Raw genomic sequence first — 16,591 nt, 5'->3', positions numbered from 1 at the left:
GCACCACATTGGGCAGGCGTCCTCCCATCCCCGATGCTTAGGCTGAAGGATCCTGTTCCACCAGGGGCTGGGGATCGATTTGAGATGACACCACAGGGCTGGCCAGGGGATGAAATGTGGGATAACACGGGTGGAGCAGGAATAATTGCCCCCTGGAGCCTGGCTTGCTCTGTATTTCAGCTCCCATCTGAAGGGCAACATTCCCTGGTCTGAGACTGTTTTCATGTCACTGGTGTCTTCCCAGAGCCGGCTGCTGAGCAGCAGCTCGGGCTGAGCCAAAAATCTGCAGGCACTGGGAAAACCCCGGTGTTTACGTGACCCAGCACCAGCGTCCCCTGCCTGGCCACGCACCACAGCACTTGCCTGTCCCTGTGTCCTCTGCACGGCTCGGGCAAGGCTCCCGTGAGCCCCAGCAGCAGCCGTAGGCAGGCACGGGAAGGGAAGGGAAGGGAAGGGAAGGGAAGGGAAGGGAAGGGAAGGGAAGGGAAGGGAAGGGAAGGGAAGGGAAGGGAAGGGAAGGGAAGGGAAGGGAAGGGAAGGGAAGGGAAGGGAAGGGAAGGGAAGGGAAGGGAAGGGAAGGGAAGGGAAGGGAAGGGAAGGGAAGGGAAGGGAAGGGAAGGGAAGGGAAGGGAGTGTGCCGACGTGCCCCAGCCCCGCGGCTGCCCGCCCTGCCTGCGCAGGCAGATGGCTTTTGCAGGGCGCTCCGGATGTTGGAGCCAGGCTATTTTGGACCACGTGGGCGTCTGAATTCCAGGCGAATCCCCGGCTAAAAAAAAAAAAAATTCCCAACGCCTGCCAGGGTCCCCGGAGGTGGAAACGCTGCAGCTCGAGTGTCCTCGTGGTTCTCCTGCTGCCTGGCACGTAGGCGGGACTCTGGCTACAGCCCACCCGCCCCTGCGGCACAGACCCCCTGTGCCCGCTCTCCCTCCCCCTGGCAAAGGCTGGGACACCCGGACGGCCGTGCTGTCCCTTGGCACGATGTGAGCAGCTCCTCAGCCCCCAGAAGGGCCGGTTTGGGTGGGAGTCTGGCTGTGCTTCCTTCCCCCAGGCTGGGGGGATGCCCGCCAGTGCCCGGGGCTCGGCACACCGCGCTCCCCCCTTGCTCCACCGTGCCTGGGTGGGAGAGGGCAGAGCGAAACCGGCTTCCTGCCCTTCTCCCAACCGCCGGCGCGGCGTCTGTTTGCTTTGAGGCCCGGGTCCCCCCTGCCAGGACATTCCCGGGCAGCAGCCGCTGCCGTTTGCACAGGAGCCATGGGGACATCCCGCACCCCCCCGGCCACAAAGGCCGGTGCCTCACGCCTGCCCCGCACCCGCGTCCCCCTCCTGGAGCACCCCAGGACCCCACGCTGGGCTCCCACGAGGGACGGGAACCTCCAGTGCCCCCGTGGGCGCCGGGGCTCGTGTCTCCCCCCCGCCCCAGCCATTTCCAGGAAGGGTGGCCGGTCCCCGCGTGGTCGCGGCGTGTCCCCGGTGAGCGGGGCCAGCGCGCCCGGCGTCCGCCATGTGGGAGACAGCTGGGGTTAAAAATTAACACGGCAGACCTCAGCTAAGGGGCAGCGGGGGCCGGCCCAGGGGTACGGGCTGCCCGCGGGACCCCCGTCCTGGGACTCGGGGCTTGTGTCACCAGGAAGGTGGGGCCTCCCTCCAGCCGGGGAACGAGGGGCTGCGGTGACCCTGGGCTTGGCTGGACGCAGACAGAGCCCTGTGCCGCTGCAGCAGCCAGCTGAGCATGATGGTGGGTCACTCCGCCCCATGCTCTAGGAGGTCGGCACCCAAAACCCACCAGCTCTGCTTTCCAGCACCACCGGGGCCAAGGGGGTTGTTCCAGTCTGACCCCGGCTTGCCAGAATGGGGTTGTGTCTCCCAGCATAGCACCAAGCTGGGGTCCCCCATCCAGCCCCCTCCTCAAAATCAGGGTTGTCACCAAGGTCTGGGGCTCCTGACACAGCATCTGGCTGGATTTGTGTCCCCTCCACCAGGAGACACCCAGCACCCTGCACGGAGGAGGTGACAAGGCAGTGCCAGCTCTGTAACCCACTTGGATGGCAGAGGCTGGGCTGGGGGAATTTGCAGTTGGGAATTTTGGAGGTGTGTTTGTGCTCCAGACACTGTTGGACACGTCTCCCAGTCACACAGCCCTTCTGTCATGGTCTCATAGTGTCCCTTTGCCACCCTGGGGCGGGGGGCATGGACCTGCATTACCTCCTCCCCACTGCTGCAGGGTCAGGCTGATCTGTAACACCTCCATGTCCCACTCCCAGTTATTCCTGGCTCTTCTTCTGGAGCTGAGCAGAGCTCCTGGAATTGTTCCCCAACTGAGGAGGGGTCAATGCAGCCCCCACTGCCAGAGCCCGATGCCCAGCATTGGTGGGGGAGATTTTGGCCCTGGCAGGCAGCGAGCAGGGGCAGCGCTGCTGTTTGCTAACAGGTTTCCGCCCTGTCCCTTTGCCATCTGTCCCCATCCCCTGTCCCATCTATCCCTGAGCCCTGTGTCCTCCATCCCTGGCACCACCATTCTCCTGTCTCTCTGTCCCTTCACCCCTGTCCCATTTGCCCTTCATCCCTGCCCCTATTCTGCTCAACTTTCAACCTTGTCCCACTCTCCTCCCAACCCTGGCCTCATCATTCTCCATCCCTGTCCTGTCACCCTCCCTTCCTGTCCCATTTGCTCATCATCCTCATCATCCTCCATCTCTGGCGCACTCACTCTCCACCACAGTCCCCCTTGCCCTCCATCTCTGTCCCCTCTGCCCTCCATCCTCCTCCTCCTGTTCCCCCCAGCATGCCATTGGAGAAGGCTCCAGTAGGAGATTGGAGGCTCAGGGACTGTCCCCCTTGTCCCTGTGCTGTGGGGATCTGCCTGTTGGGAGCACTGGGGGACCCTCCTGTGGGTTTGGGGGACTCCCTGGGACTGCAGAGCTGGGGACTGGGCAGTGACAATGCTGGAGAGCCTGGAGGTTTGTTGGGGGCACTGGGCTGAAGCCACAGCTTTGCTGCTGTCACTGTCGGCAAATCCCAGCTTGGCTTTGTGCCTCAGTTTCCCTTCTCGTTGAGGATTCCAGCCCTCAGTAAAGGTGATTTGCCCACACGTAAGTTTTCCAGACACTCTGAGAAGTGAAATGCTGCTGCATTTGGGCACCTTCAGTGGGTGGAAAACTCCAGGTGCCACTGGCACAGGCCCTGCCTTGGCAAAGGGGACATCAACAGCCCATGGTTCATGGTGGCACCAGGGGGTTGTGTCACATCCTTCAAAATAGCCAAAAAGGGGCAAAGAAAGCACCTCTGGTGGAGCCTGTGTGGGTGAGATGGTGCTGTATGCTGGGCAGTGTCACCTACAGTGGTGCTGCTGGGATGCTCTCCCTTCTCCTGTGTCACCAGTGCCACCTGCATCCCGTGTGCCGGGCACGAGGCTCCTCTGCTCCTTTTTTAAGGGTGCTGAGAGGCTGAACTGTGGAGGGAGGCAGGTTGGCAACACATTGAGAGGGCCAGCAGAGGAGCTGAAAGGCTGCCCAGGAGGATGGGACTGCGCTCCCCCATCACTGCCACCCGGGAGGGAGATTTTTTGGGAAGCTGGAGCATCGTCACAGCACCCGCGGTTGCAAATCGCAGTGGCTAAATCTGCGCGAGGCGCATAATTAACGAGACGTGGATCAAATACAAACAGCGGATCCGCGCCGCTCGCCCCCCGCCCCCCCCCCCGCCCCATCGCAGATTTTTTTGTTTCATTTCGAGGCGGGAGCGGGGTGGGAAGAGATTTCACATTCCTGTGAAAAAAAAAAAATCAACGGCAACACAAACCCAGTTTCATTTTTGTCAGGGTTTCTGCTTTTGAGAGGGTTTGGGTATTTTGCTGGCAACTGAAAAGGCTGCAGGAATTGGGGGTGGTGGGGTTTTTTTTGGGCTGTTTGTCCCTGGAAAGCTGCTCTCGGCTGAGGAGTGGGGATTTAAGGATTTTTATTTTTTTTTTTTTTTTTTTTTTTTTTTTTTTTTTTTTTTTTTTTTAACTTCCAATATTTCAGTGCCCACAACTCAAAGGGGAGGGAAAAAAAAAAAAAAAAAAAAAAAAAAAAAAAAAAAAAAAAAAAAAAAAAAAAAAAACAACCCAGAAAACCTCAAACCCAACAACAACTCTCCCCCTCAGCAGCAAAAAATTCTAGCAAAAAGTTGAGCAGGAAACTTCTGGGCCAAGCGTGTTATCCCCCCCGCGGGGCCAAACCTCGGGATTTGTCCCCTCCCTCCGGCTGACTTATCGGACCATCGATTATTTGCTGTTTATTCAGGGGGATTTCAGCGATGTCCCGCTGTGGGACCGTGAGGTCCCTCCCGGTGGCGGCAGCAAGCCCGGGGCTCCGGGACTCTGGGATTGGGGCTCCTCTCCAGAGCGATCCTTCCTGTGTCCCTGGGCGTGCACGGGGGAACTCTGCACCCTTCAGTCCCCTCGGCTACCTGGGGGTGACTCTTTCTTCTGGGACCTTCTGGCCGCTGCACCCCACGGGGGGACAGAGAGATGGGAACGCTGTGTGGACACCCCACGGAAGGGAGAAGAGAGGGATAGGCAGCCCACGGGGGATGCAGAGGGATGGGGGACCTGGAGGGGGACACCCCACAGTAGGGACAAGGGGTGGAGCACAGGCAGGGGGGGAATGGACGGAGGGATGGGCACCCCACAGAGGGATGAGGAACATTCTGGGGATGTGGATGCACATGAGGGTGTCATCCTCAGGGAACGGGAGGAGGCACAGTTGGGTGACACCCCAGAGAGAGGATGGTGACATCGCACTGGGGATCAGTGGGGTTTAGGGGGGACACACTAAGGTGGATGGGACATGGGTGGGGGGACATCATGCTGGCACCCATGGGTGCGGCTAGGACCTGGGGTGCACAGTGGGGTGAAACCTGTGGGGGACAGGTGGGACATGGAGGGGGAACGAACAGGATGACTCCCGTGGAGGTGGATGGGACACGGAGGACACACTCCAATCCCATCCGTGTGTGACATGAAGGGCTGGGACACCACGGTGACACTCGGGGGGGCCGGGGCAGCTGGGACACGGAGGGTGACACACCACAGCAACGGCCGTGTCAGGTGTACAGCCCACGGATGGCATAGCACAGTGACACCCATGAGGGCATCTGGGACACGAGGGGACACGCCACGGTGACACACATGGGGACGGCCGGGACACGGGGGAGGGCGGGCACACCGCGGCTACAGCCGTGACAGGGGGGGTAGATGAGACACGGGGGTCACAGCGGGATAAACCCCGCGGGGGCTGCGTGGGACACGAGGGTCGCGCTCCGTCCCCACCCGCGGGGTCGGCCGGCGCGGGGCTCAGCGGGGTGACACCCGAGGGATGGGTGTATCCGCTGGGCGATGGGGGTCGGGCGAGCCGGGGCGGGGGAGGTTCGGCAGTGCGGGCGGCGCGCGCGCGGGGCGGCGGGGGGCGCGCGCGGCGTGTCGTGTCGCGGCGTGTCGCGGTGTCCGGCGGCGCGGGGCGCTCGGCCCGGTCCGGTCCGGGTTTTGCCGGCAGCCGCGGGCAGCGGCGGCGGCGGCGGCAGCGCCGTGCAGCGCGGAGCGGGGGCTGCGCACTCCCAGAGCGAGCGGCGATGTGGAGGTGGGTGTGCGGCGGCGGCGAGGCACCGAGCCCGCCTCGGCTACCCGGCCCCGGCCCCGGCCCCGGGCAGGTGCTGACCTCCCCTCCCTACCCCGCTCCCTTCCCCTCCTTGCCCCCTTGCCGGCGCCCGGGCAGCCCCCGCCGCTCCCGGCAGCGCTGCCCGCAGCGCGGCGGCTCCCGGACCGCCGGTCGGTGCCGGTCCCCGGGGCGCTCCGGCGGCGGAGTTGGGGTGGGGGGTGTCGGGGGGGCTGCCGGAGAACGGGGAGGCGGTGGAGAAGAAAAAAGTTTGGCGGGGGGATCCGCGGCTCGCCCCGCTGCCCGGCGCCGTGCCCGGGCTGCCCGCGGCGGCGGCGGGGCCGGAGCTGGCCGCCTGCCCGCCTGCCCGCGTCGGGCCCGGCCGGTGCTGCCTGCGCGGCGCCCGAGCGGCCCCGCCGCTTCCCGGGGATGGGAGGGGAGGGAACGTCGGGGTAACGAGCAAAGTTTTTCTCGGTGCGACCGAACCCCGCTGCCGGTACCCGCAGCCCGGCGGGGATGCGCCGGGAGCCGTGGGGAGGGATGGAGTGAGCCCCCCCTACGTCTCCCCCCGCCGCCCCGGACCGCCGCGGCAGCGCCCGGTGGTTTCCCGGGTGACAATGGTGGCGGCGGGGCCGGGGGGCGGCGGGGGCGGCGGCGCCGGGCGGAGGCGGTGGGCAGCGGGGCTGGCACTGCCACCCGCGGCGGGGCTGGCGTGGGGGGCGCGGGGGAACCCCCACCCGGCGCCGGTGTCCGCGCGTGGGTCGCTGCCGCCTCCCCGGGGCGCGCCGGGCTCCCGCGGCAGTTTGGCTCCGCCGCCGGTGCCCGGGCGCGGGGTGGCCGTGGGAGCGGCGCCGCTCGCCATCGCCCAGCCATGTGCGACAACTCACCCAACTTTATCATCCCCCCGTTCCCAGCGAAGCCCCCCCCGCCCCGCTTCGCCGTCAGAAGGTTTTGGGATTCCCAAACCTCCTGCTCCCCCCACCCGCGGCGGGGAGGGTGCCCCACGCACCCCGACAGCCATCGAGCCACCGCGATCGCACCGTGGAACATCTCTCGTTCTCACCGGCGTGGGTGCCACCAGCCCCGAAACCACCGTGGGGGCTGTGGATTGTACCCCAATTTGGGAATTACGGCCTCAAACTCCGCCGAACCGCGGCCCCGTGCGCCCCACGGGGGTGTGGGGTGTTTTGCTGGTTTTGGTTTTTTTTGGTTTGTTGTTGTTGTTGTTGCTGTTGTTTTTGCTTTTTTTTTTTTTTTTTTTTTTTTTTTTTTTTTTTCCTTTTATTTTAATTTTATAATTCCTATTTTTTTTTCCACCGCATCCCGCAGCCGGCATCGTCCTTCCTGCGGGGCCGGGGCTGCTTCGGGTCGGGTTATTCTTTGCTGGGATGATTGATTGGGGAGAGGAGGATGGGGGGGTGGCATGGGGGGTTAGGGGGTGGGATGGGGATTGTGGGGGGGGCATCCCACGCACAAACAAAGCTGCGCACACATCCTGCGGTAACGGCCCCGCGTGTGCGCTGACCCGGCCGGGCAACCTTCACCCCCCGCCGCTCCCAGCCGGGGGGGCAGGGGGAATGATGGGGGATGCCGTGCTGTGGGAGGGCGGGTGAGGCCGGCTTTGGGGGGGGCGTGGGGGGATGCCCATCCCGGCTACCTGGGGCGCGGAGCCGGGGCCGGCGGAAGTTTTGTTTCTCTGGAAACGGGCCCTGCTGTGTCAGCGGCCCCTTTGTGCCGCTTTGTCCGCGCCCCCCGGCCCCCAGCCCGGCGGCGGGGCCGCACCTGGGGCTGCGGGGGGACGGGGACCCCTCTGGCCTCGCCGCCCGCCCCGGCCCCCAGCGCTCCCCGGCCCCCGCTGCTGCCCGCGGGCTGCGCTGCATCCCCGGCGGGGCCGAGGCGTGGGGGGTCGGATGGGAGAAGGGGGGAGGGGGGTGACTCTCCCCGAGGTCCCGCTCAGCGGGAGCGTTGGTAGGCATGGAAACCTCGCTCCGTCCCTCCGTCTGTCCGTCCGTCCTTCGCGTTCCCCACGGGAAAAGCTCTGGGGAAACGGCTCCTCCAGCGGCCCCCGCGGAGCCGCCGCAGCGCATCACCATCGGTGGCGGTGTCACCCCAAGTGTCCCCGCGCGGGGCACCCCCGGAGATGCCCCCGGCGCTGCGCCCCCTCCCCGGTGCCGGTACCGGCGTCGCCCCGTCGCGCTGGCAGATGTCGCGCCCTGACCTCGGGGACGCCGCCGGGGGGGGCTGTGGGAGGGATGTGGGGGGGGGGGACACGGTGACGGGACGATGGGGACGGGGACGCGCCGGCGTGTGACAACAAAAGCAAAGTAACAAAGGACCCGCCGGTGCCGCTCAGAAGTTGGTCCCGGCGCCGTTCGGGGCTCGGTGGCCCCGGGGGCAGGGTCGGGGGGGGCTGTTTGCCCGGCGGGATGTGCAGGCAGCGGCTGGGGGGGTTATGCCGGGCGTGACGAATGTCCCCGTGTCCTCCCCCCTGCCTCGGTGGGAAGAGGCAGGAGCCGGCCAAGGCGTCCTTGACATGGATTTTGTGGTGGGGATGCGGGCAGCCGGCGCCGCGCTGCCAGCGACTGCCCGCACCTCCCTGTGCCTCCTGCTGCCCGTGACACCAGGTGGGTGGGCAGAGGAGAGGACCTCTGGGTGCTACACCTCAAAATTCAGCCTGTCCCTCCTCTTCCTCCTCTGTGGCAGAGGTTTGTGCCAGAGGAGACGCTGTGAAGGTGTGGGGGGTGTTTAAGGATCCCCGACCCTGGGAGTCCCTCAGCCACTGCCATCCCCTGGTGTCACCAGCACCTTTCCAGGCAGGTGGCAGCAGTGCAGGTGCTGCTTGTCTGCGACCTGGCGATGCTGCAGGGTTTGGGGGTGACATCGCCTCCCCAAAACTGCCCCCTCTGACTAATCTCCTGTGTGGGGCACTGGGGGACAGCCGAGTCCAGGGTGCTTAGCCATCGCAGCCAGCACCTGGCACCTCCTGGTGTGTCCATGCAAGGCTTGGCTGAGGTTGGATCCAGCCCCAGCTAGTCCCAGACCCTCCACCTCCCCCAGCAGGGACATTCCCCGGGGTGGCCACAGCGGGTGCTGCCGTTCTCCTGCCTCCCTGTTTTGTTTTCCCAAATCCTGGCTGTAGGAACAACCTCTTGATTAAGTGTATTAATAGTTAAACTTTCAGCTCATAGCTTAAACTCACCAGACCACGAAAAGCTCCCTCCTTTACTCATGCTCTGGTGCTCAACTAAAATATTGCACTCAAAAGGCTTGGTTATTTTTTTATTTTCTCTTTTCCCCTTCCTTTTCCCCTGACTCAACTTTGACTCCTGGGAGCATGGGGGGTCTTGTGGGACTCCCAGTTGTCACTGCTGCCCCTTGCAGCCCCCCCCTCTGCACAGAGCCCAGGCATAGAGCATGGGTGTCCCCAAAGTGATTGGTGCTCTTGAAACTCCTCCAGGTTGGGGAGGAGGATGGGAACCACTGCCCCAGGAAGAGGCTGGCCCTCCATCCAGTTGGGGACATGAGAATGGATGGGCTGTGGTGGCTTGGGAAAGGATGGAGGAGCTGGCAGTAGATAGTGTGCGGCATTGGCTGTTTTCCTGTCAGGCAGGTGATGGGGAAAGAGGAAGGTGGGAGGTTCAACCATGCCAAGTGCAAGATCTTGCACCTGTGTGGGGACAGCCCCAGCCCCAGCTCAGCTGGGGGAATGGATGGGCTGGGAGCAGCCCTGCAGAAAATGACTGATGGTGGGTGACAGATGGGACATCAGCCAGCACTGTGCACCTGCAGCCCAGAAAGCTGGGTGTATCCTGGGCTGCACCACAGGCAGCAGGGTGAGGAGGGGGTGCTCCCCCTCTGCTCTGCTCTGGTGAGACCCCCTTGGGGCACCACATTCAGCTATGGGGTCCCCAGCACAGACAGATGTGGGGCCTGTTGGAGCAGGTCCAGAGGATGCCACAGAGATGGTCCAAGGCCTGGAGCACCTCTGCTCTGGAGACAGGCTGAGGATGTCGAGCCTGGAGTAGAGAACCCTACAGGGAGAACTTAAAGCTCCTTCTAGTGCTCAAAGGAGTTCAAGGAGAGCTGGAGAGGAACTTTGGACAAGGTCCTGGAGTGACAGGACAACGGGTGAGGGTTTTAAACTGTAACAGGTCAGGGTTAACTTGTACACAAAGAAGAAATGTTTTACACTGAGGGTGGGGGGCCCTGGCACAGACTGCTCAGGGAAGCTGTGGCTGCCCCATCCCTGGAAGTGTTTGAGGCTAGGTTGGACAGAGCTTGGAGCAACCTGGGACAGTGGAAGGTGTCCCTGCTCATGGCAGGAGGTTGAAAGGAGAGGAGTTTTAAGGTCACTTCCAAACCATTTTGTGATATGGTGCAGGGAGCAGTGGTGTGGGAGGGGAAGGAGGGAAGAAGCCTGTGGGCAAAGGGGTAGCTGGAGGAGGAACCACCTCTGAAGGTGGCCAGTGGGAAATGCCAGGCTGGAGTAGAGGCAATGTGAGTTGGCTGCTGCTCAGCAGTGGCTCTGCCCTGGGGATCAGCTCTGCAGCTGCCTTTGCTTTCAGCAGAGGGACAGGTCCTGGTGGGGAGGCTGGGACTTGCCATCCGGGGGGGGGGCACTGGGGAGCATCAGGACATGTGGGTGCGGAGCAGCCTGCACCCCTACCCATGTCTTGTGTCCCTTGGAACACTCATGGGACTGGAGCCCCAGGAGAGCTCCAGGGACAGCAGGCAGCAGGACAGTATAACCTCAGTGAGTGGCTGAGGACAACCTGTGGGTCCCTTTGCCTTTGGGAAAGTCCAAAAGGCACGTTTACCCTGGCCTGTGGTGCCTACTTGACATACACAGTCAAAAAGCTTTGGGGGTTGTCAACATCTCAGTGCTGCTGATGTGCCCACCCTATAGTCTCTCCTTTTGGGGTGCTGTAGTGCTGATCCCATATATCTTTAGAGTGATTTCATCCCTGCTTGTCTTTTCCCACGGCTTGCAAGCAGGTGGAGTGTGTAGATGGTCTGAGATGACAGCCCGTGCTGCACATGGGTGGCAGCCTGTGATTATGTGGATAAAAGGATTTTTGAGGTCAGAAGGTTTTCCTTGGTGTCCCTGGTTTCCACCATCCATGGCTATGGCATGGAAAAGGGACTTGACTAATGGCTCCCAGGCTGTGAGCTCGCCTTGGGATGTGTGGGTCTGGCTTGATGTCCTTGTCCTGGAACAGTGTCACTGGTACCAAAGCATCTTCCATTGCTTGAGCTGAGAAGATGAGGCTGCATCCCCTCCCCACAGTGATGCTGACAGTGTGGTGGCCCAGGCATGGGAGGATGTGTGTTGGCCGTGACCCTGGAAGTGGTGGCAAAGAATGAAAAAATAAAAGCTGTTTTCTGATTTTCCAAGCAGGATGTGCTTTTCCATCTCCACCCTCCCAGCTCCGAGAGGTGGGAGCTGGAAAAGGGCTCGGGTTACTGGCCCTGCCCTGTGACAGCCCTGTGATATTTTGGTGGGGGCACAGTGTTGGTGATAGGTGGGACCTGCCCACGGGGTGAGATGTACCCCGTCATTTCTGGGTCACTTCCAAGATGGGCTTCATCCTCAGGGTCTGATTGTCACCTGGGGTGGTGGCAGGGCTGGGAACAGTGCTGTCCTGGCCCTGTGAGTAACTGCAGTGGTTTCTGGTGGCTGCTGCCACCCAGGAAACCCTCGGCTGACCCTGGCATATATTTGCTCAGCACATGATGAGCTTCCTGGGTATGGTGCGTGCTGGAATGAGGACTGTGTTTGTGCTCAGCTGTGATGACACTGGGCATGATCCCCTCTGGTCTGCTCTGGTGCTGCTGTCCCTGGTCACCACCTGGTTTGTGGGTGGTTGACTGCGGTTGGAAGCAGCCCTTATTTAATGGATGTTTTGGTTTTGCCTTGGCAGATCTGCCTTGAGCCCATGCCTGTGCTCCAGCTTTTTGTAGGGATATCTGGGGAATATCTATCACCCACAGTCTTCCATGTGGAGTTGTTGTCCATGCCCAACCAAGCAATGCAGCTCCATCCACGCTGCTTCTGGGTTCTCTCTTGGTGTCCACAGGGGTCTTGGTGTCATTGGTTCTCACTTCTTTTTGCTAGGACTTGCCCTTATGGTTTTTGTGCCTCTTTCTCTCTGTCAGAGATGGGATTTTGGGGTCCATGTCCAAGCCCAGTGTCTCATTTGAACATCCTGAAGGCTGAGATGTTCTCAGTTGAACATCCCAGCCCTGAAAGGTCCCAAGTGTTTGCAGATCCAGGTGCTCTTACCCTGTAAGAACTCTTATTCCTCTGCACCTACTTGCTGCTCAGAGGCAGCTTCCTGCTCTCCTGCCACTCCTGGACCTGGAGCAGGGCCAGGGAGGACCATTCATGCCCAAGCAGATTTGATGCCTTGGGAGGGGCAAGTGAGCTGTGCCCACAGATGATGCTTGGGGGCTCTGTGGGATCTTGCTCCTCCTGTAGACCCCTAGAACAGTTTGGTCAGGAAGGGACCTTAAATCTCATCTAATTACAACCCCTGCCATGGGCAGGAACACCTTCTACTAGACCAGGTTGCTCCAAGCCCCCTCCTACCTGGTCTTGAACACTTCCAGGGATGAGGCAGCCACAATTTCTCTGGGCAACCTCTATCAGGGCCTCACCACCCTCACAGGGAATAATTCTTCCTAATATCCAATCCCAAACTTTCCTCTTTTGGTTTAAAACCCTCACCCCTTGTTGCTATCATGACAAGCCCTGGTGAAAAGTCTCTCTCTGACTCTCCTGTAAGCCCCTGTAAAATGTTGAAAGGTTTTTCAGCAGGTCCAGGCCTCACCTGGGCCATGGGGAGGTGGCAGTGACTGGTGGCCAGGACATGTGGCAGCACATTAGGTTATCCTTCCCCACCTTTCCTTTCTGTGTCTGCATGGTGCCCTGCTGGGATCAGAGCAGGGAGGCAGATCCCAGCACCCATCACCCCCAGGGTGCCTGTGGCCACTCTCTGCCAGCCAGGGACTTTTCCCCCAGTTCCCGCAGCCGGCTGCAGCGGCAGCCGAGGATCCTGCCTGGGAGCCGAGGATCCTGCCTGAGAGCCGGGAGCGCTCCTCTTGCCCTCTGCTTTACCTTCTGCATCTCACTAATCTGATGACCGGAGGTATGCGAAGCATTTCAAATATGGCCTCGTTAGCCGGCTCCGGACAGAGCACGCAAGAGCCGTTTCTTCACACTCCTATTCCAGCCGGCTGCCGTTCCCTCCTCCCACGGGCATCCCGCTGCTGTTTGCCCCGTTCCGGCTGGGATCGGCACAGCCGGCTGAGCCCTTCCTGCCTGTCTGGGGAATGAGTGTGTCCTGCTGGCCACCGGGTGGGTGTTGGGCTCTGGAACGATTTGAGAGCATCACTGTGTGCGTGGGCAAGGGGCGAGTGTGTGCCAGGGATTGGGGTGTCCCCTCTGCCCCCACCCTTGGCAGGTGCCCAATCCTCCCACAGTGGACTCAGTCCCCTCAGGACCTGGAGGGGATCCCATGGCACACATGACAGTGGTCTTGGGGAGTCTCAGGGAAACTGAAAGGCATCAGGGCATCAGGGTGGGGGATGTGGGATGGTAGGTGAGGGCTGGACACTGAACTGTGAGTGCCAGGTTGGGCTGTCCCTCCCCACCTTTCCCTCCTGCATCCATGGGAAGTACCCGGTGTAGGGAGTGCACTGTGAGAATGGGTGCAGGGGAGGGGGGACCCTGGTGTCCCACGGAATGGGTGCTGTCCAAGGGGACTGAAGGTGTCTGGCTCTCCAGCATGGTCCTTGCAGAGGTGCCATGGTACTCATCTCTCTGTCCCTGGAATGGCAAGCAGAGCATCCCATCCATCTGTCCATCCGTGTCTGTGTCTCCCCATTCCCTCCATGCCCTGGGTTGGCTCAAGGTGCTGCTTGCTGGAAGGGGCTGCACTGTCACCCGTGCTGCCAGGCCTCTGCCTGCTCCCAGGGCCAGCACTGCTGGGGACCCTCCACTCTTGATGTCCCTGCTGTCCCCTTCCTCCCCACGGTGACAGCATGAGCCTGGCACCGTCTCCCCATTCCTCTAGGGGAGGAAGCTGGGGCTGGGGGGAAAAAAAAATAAGCGTGGAGGATGAAGATGATGATGGTGGCTCTGGGCGCCCTTGGGGACAGCTGGCGTCCCCGGGGAGGGGATGCCGTGGCCTGGCACAGCCGGGCACAGGGCTGGGAGTTGGACGCCAGGCGTTTGCGCTTTAATGCATCAGGACAGCTTGCAAATTCCAGGCTGGCGCGGCGAGGTGCCGGCCGCGGCCGAGCGTGCGCGGTGTCGCGGCGAGGGCCGCGCTGCCATAACCGGTTAGCTCGGCCAGCGCCGCCGGGCCGCGACGCCCGCGGGGGGCTCGGGGCCGGGCACGGCTGATGGCAGCCCCCGCCTCCCGCCGAGCCCGGGCTGTGTGCGCGGCCCCCGCCGCTGCAGAGCTGAGGGACAGCCCCGCCGTGAGGGGGGCACAGCCCCGGTGTGAGGGGGGACACAGCCCCGGTGTGAGGGGGGACACAGCCCCGGTGTGAGGGGGACACAGGCCCGGTGTGAGGGGGACACAGCCCCGCCGTGAGGGGGGACACAGCCCCGGTGTGAGGGGGGGACACAGCCCCGGTGTGAGGGGGGACAGCTCCTCCGTGAGGGGGGCCACAGCCCCGGTGTGAGGGGGACACAGCCCCGGTGTGAGGGGGGACACAGCCCTGCCGTGAGGGGGCCACAGCCCCGGTGTGAGGGGGGGACAGCAAGAGGTTGGTGTGGAAAGGGCAGATTTGTAGGGGTCTCTGTCTCCCCTATCTGGAGGGTCCTCTGTCCCTCTCCTGTCTGCAAGACCCTTGTCCCCCCCACATCTACAAGGATCTCTGATCTCTCCTTCTGCAGGGACCCCTCTCCTCTGTCCCCCTCAATCTGCCAGGGTCCCTGTCCCCTCCTTCTGCGGGGAACCCTGTCATCCTTGTCCCCTCCTCATCTGCAAAGCCCCCACCCCCCTTCTACAGAGTCCCCTCTCTCCTCATCAACAGGGACCCCTGACCCCACATCTTCTAAAGCCCCATGTTCCCTCCTGCCTTCCGGGATCCCTGTCCCCCTGTTCTGCTGAGAACCATGTCCCTTCATCTTCAGAGCTCTGTGTCCCCTCGTCTACAGGGCCCTGTGTCCCCCCAAGTGCAGTTCCCCTGTTGCCCCTCTCTGCAGAGCCTCCCATGCACAAAGCCTCCTGCTCTCCCTGCGCCCCTTCTGCAGAGCCCCGTGTCCCCCCATCCACAGGGATCCCAGGACCCCCACATCCACAGGAACTCTTCTCCCCACATCTGCAGCCCCCTAATTCTCCCATCGGCAGGTCCGGGGTGATTCCCAGTCCTGCCCCGGGAGAGGGATGTCCTGGAGGTTGTTCAGGGGCAGCTAGTGCCATCTGAATCCCCGGGAGAGGGGTGACCTTTCATCTCTACAGACGGGTAAACTGAGGCAGGGAATGGCATGGAATCCTCTCTAAGAAGTGTTTTCTCCTCCTTTCCCCGAGTATTTCCCCCAAATCTGAGCCTGTCAGTGGAACCCAGACCCCCAGGCTTTGCTCCTATCTCCCACTACCGTGTGATCTCCCTCCCCCATCCTCACATTCAGATTCCTTAAATAAAAAAAAAGCCTTTAAAAACATGAATTGCCACCTCGTTGGGAAAAATTGGAGTCACCTGGAGTGCTAATCCCGAGGCACCCTGGGGCTATGGGTGCTTCTTGGACTCACTCCCGCGGGGCTGGTGGAGGAGGGGGCCCTTTGCTTTGCGAAGGCGTTGGAGGATTAGTGGGAGGATTGGTAAATCTGACCCCAGGTAAAGATTAAGACCCCAAAAAAAAAAAAAAAAAAAAAAAAAAAAAAAAAAAAAAAAGGAAAATCGTTGTGTTTTTTTTCCCCGTGCCTGATGCACCGTGAAGATTAAACTGGGATGAGTCTGTGCGGCAGCCAGTTCGATTAGAGATGGGGGACAGCAGGAGTGATGTGAGATGGGGCAGGGATGGGGGCTGTGTCTGGGGGTCTGGAGATGCCAAAGCTGGGGGAATGGGGGAGCTGGAGGGCCTGTGGCCAGTCCCCAGGGGTCCCCAGGCTGCCTGTGGTTGGTGCTTTGGGAGACAACCATATCCATAACCACTGCCAGCCTGATCCTGGAAATAGCTGGCACTGGGCTGTGTGGGGGCAGCTTCAGCAGCTCATCCCAAAGGCTGACAGCTCAAGGGATAGGGCTGGAAAGCACCCTGGCACTGGGAGTAAGTCCCCCATGAGACTGGCTGTGCTGTCATCCTACCCAATGTCCCTGGTCTGCATCCCACAGACCATCCCACCATGCAGCCACCTCCAAGGATAACCAGGGACTGCCCTCCACCCTCCATAGCTCTGGGGCCAGGGAGGTTTCCAGCAGAGCTCTGGGAATCTTCTGCATCCTGCTGGTGATGCTCCCTTAGGAAATGATGGGAAAGGGAACAAGGGGCTCCCCTCCAGGACACAGAGTGAGGGACGTGTCCCCTTCCCACAGCCAGAGTGTTGGGAAGGGAAGGCTTCTCTCCATGGTCCTCCTGTGTCCTTTTGGTGATGAAGGGGCAAAGGAAGTTGGGGAAACCCCCTCAGGGCTATCTGACCATTCTGAAGGACCATGTGACTAGTAGGTGTACTAGGAGGAAACTAGAATAGCTGTCCCTGGCGAGGACCATGGAGTGGTTGACCCCTTCTTTGGGATAAAGCTTTTTGGGGGCTGAGCACTGTCTTGGGGGTCAAGCAGCATTTTGGGGTGTTCAGCACTAGGTTGAAGGCCTGAGCACCATTTTGGGGAGCTGGCAACTGGTTTGGTGGTCAAGCATTGTTCTGGCTTGGGGGTCAGGCCGGATTTGGGGCTTTGGTGTTTAGGGGGGCTGAGCACCAACTTGAGGTTCAAGCACTATTTTGGGGCCT

The 16,591-nt window shown here is 61.6% G+C and overlaps 1 protein-coding gene across 4 annotated transcripts in view; it reads left to right on the top strand.

The window, feature by feature from the left end:
• The first annotated feature begins 5,538 nt into the window (after positions 1 to 5,538).
• The window catches only part of CXXC5 (CXXC finger protein 5), a 37,159-nt gene continuing 26,106 nt past the window's right edge, over positions 5,539 to 16,591 (top strand). For 2 of the 4 annotated variants that reach the window (XM_083871664.1, XM_083871661.1), the window contains exon 1: positions 5,539 to 5,615. The gene's annotated coding sequence lies outside the window, so the exon portion shown is untranslated. Of the gene's footprint in view, positions 5,616 to 5,663; positions 5,686 to 9,835; positions 9,979 to 16,591 lie in introns of those variants that run through there. The other 2 variants (XM_083871663.1, XM_083871662.1) reach the window with 2 other exon arrangements.

This window comes from Zosterops lateralis (genome assembly GCF_965231275.1).
Source record: "Zosterops lateralis genome assembly, chromosome: 14".
NCBI classification, from domain to species: Eukaryota; Metazoa; Chordata; class Aves; order Passeriformes; family Zosteropidae; genus Zosterops; species Zosterops lateralis.
Note: the sequence above shows the minus strand (reverse complement) of the source record. Positions and strands in the feature narration are given on the sequence as shown.